Genomic DNA, 2,467 nt, shown 5'->3' on the forward strand with positions numbered 1-2,467 from the left:
TAATTATGTATTTTTTATTCAAAGTTAATAAATTAAATGTGAAGTTTTATGTTTGACTAATAGTAAATAAATTATTTATGAAAAAATATTTTTCTCATCTAATTGACATTTTTTAAATTTTTTAATAAGAAAGAGTCAAATTTAAGAAGTACGGTATTAAAAAAAGGTACTTTTTATGACAAGGTAATTTTTGACAAAAGTCTAATTCACCACAAAAAGTCATCTTTTATGACAAGTTTCGAGTTATCATCATGATAAAATGGACTTTCTATAACTAAGGTGTACAAGTCGTCAATGAAAGTCATAGAATATCTAGGTAAGGTAATAAAACATTTTTGGCTTTTATCTTCTCGCTTGTGTATTTCAGAGAACATTCACAATAAACTTTTGCCCACACACAGAAGGGCCTCCCTTCTCTCATTTTGCTTTCGTATTTGCAGTAGATCTGCCATTTCTCCTGATGGGTTGTCTCTCAAAACGTCTCCGTTTTGCCTCCTATACCTCTGAGGTATTTTTTTTTTGGCAAATCTCCCAACCAGCCGTTCCAATTTGTATCTCCACAGGCCGTTCCAACTTGTATCGTCGTCATCTTCGATCTATAAATCAAGCACCCATCTGTGCATAGAAGTTGCGTCTCCTAGACCGGCACTATTTTTCCATTCCTATTCCAGTCAGAATTTCCATTACTCTGGCTATATCTCTTCAATGAGGTCTCCCCAAATCCCAGCCCTTCAAGCCCTAACTTGTATCCAAATTTCCCCCTCCTAAAATCTTTCAGTGGAGCTGATTTTTTGATTCCCTATACTGGTGAGCTTTTAGTTCTAGCCTTAATTCAAATCCTTGTATCATTCATTCCCGTTCAATGAATTTATTTAGTGAATATTAAAGTTGTTATTTTATTTTATTTACAGCTTACTAACTTTTTTAATTAAGGAAAGAGACAAATTTTCTTCTCTAGTTTTCTTCTTGGCTTTGTAAAAATTGTTCATGCTTTCTTTGTTTTTTAATTTAGTGTAAAAAAGTTCTTATGGGTCAGCCACACAATGCTGGGATGTTTTGGATGAATAGTGGAAATGTTGGTGAGGAAGAATATGATTAAAAACTACCCTAGCAAAGCAACTGGGAGCAGTGTCAGTAGACCAAGTTTCGGATGCCAAAGTCTAGCAAAGTCTAGCAAAGTATTTATGGTTGAAGGACAATTATGCAGTCCAGTTGCAGGTTGTTCCACATTAGGCTTCTTGGGTAGTGCAAAGGTAAGTGAAAAAAGATAATATTTATATTTCTCAAATAATTGAAACTACAACTTGTTCTAAGTTGTATTTGTTTGGAAATCAGCATTTTAGAGTTTCTGTTTGTTAAGTACCTTTGTGTATTTTATATGTGGAATGTTCAAGGGCCATTCTTATTAAACTACTTATTGATTGGTTAGCAATAGCAACGGGTAATGCTAGTGCTATTGCCAAGCTTAATGCGGCGAATTCAACTAATTTTGGCACTTTTATGAGCTCAGCTGCTGTTTTTGCAGGTTATGCTATAGCATTGGCTGGTCCATCTGTTTTTAGAGGTACTTTGCTATGATGTAATTGCTGATCCTTGTCTTCATATCTATAAATAAGAGTTGCAGATTGTCTTTTCCCTTTATTGAACTATTAAACTTTACCATAACTTGGTGTTGACACTAGAATTTGAGATCTAATTTTCCTCTGCCATGATTTTTTTTTCTCCAGAACTATGCACTGCAATTTTCTCCAAGATAGCAATACGAAACATTCGTTCTATTTCCAAGAGGGTAATCACTTGTATTTCTTCTTCCCTTCTCTTTTGTGCTTTGCCAGGAGAGATAGCTATGGGACTGTTATTGGTTAATTGAAGGGAATTTTTTCTTTTCATTTTTTTTTGTAGTTTGGATTTACTTTTCTTCTTTGTTTGGTACAATGAATCTATTCGACTTCTAGCATCTTAACTTAATCTGTTTTTGTGTAACTCCATCTCATAGCATTCTTAATTATTTGCAAATGCTAAAGTAATGTTCTTTAATTGTTTGTGTTAATAAAATGGAGTTCTTTCCTGCTTTCATATATGGTTCCTTGGTGTTGCTGGTGAAGTAATGACTTGTAGCAAAAGTTCCTTTTTCTAATCTGGGTATAGATTGTATATTCCAGATGTACATGTGTACATCAAGTTGCCTCATACAATACTAAATACTCAGATTTAGATACTTTTCTTAACATGACTAGTGGGACTAGTCTTTGTGCTTAAACCTGAATTATGTAATTGTCTTGCTATAAAAGTGTGTAATAACCTTTCTGTCACGCCCCATTTTTTGAAAAATAAAAGAATAAATAATGTGTGATATTTACAAGATGTGAATTTATTTTAAAACATAAGTAAAAAGGACCTAAAATGGAACTTTAAAAAATGCGACAGTTTGGGTCCAAAAATTTAGTCTAAAAAGGGTTTTCAAGAA

The 2,467-nt window shown here is 33.1% G+C and overlaps 1 long non-coding RNA gene across 1 annotated transcript; it reads left to right on the forward strand.

Moving 5' to 3' along the window:
* The first annotated feature begins 322 nt into the window (after positions 1–322).
* Positions 323–2,074, forward strand: LOC140037314 (uncharacterized). The gene is made up of 4 exons (XR_011841237.1): positions 323–807; positions 1,013–1,253; positions 1,526–1,564; positions 1,728–2,074. It is a non-coding gene; the product is annotated as an uncharacterized lncRNA (long non-coding RNA).
* The last annotated feature ends 393 nt before the right edge of the window (positions 2,075–2,467 follow it).

The sequence above is a fragment of the Coffea arabica genome, chromosome 2e (assembly GCF_036785885.1).
Source record: "Coffea arabica cultivar ET-39 chromosome 2e, Coffea Arabica ET-39 HiFi, whole genome shotgun sequence".
Classification (NCBI taxonomy): Eukaryota; Viridiplantae; Streptophyta; class Magnoliopsida; order Gentianales; family Rubiaceae; genus Coffea; species Coffea arabica.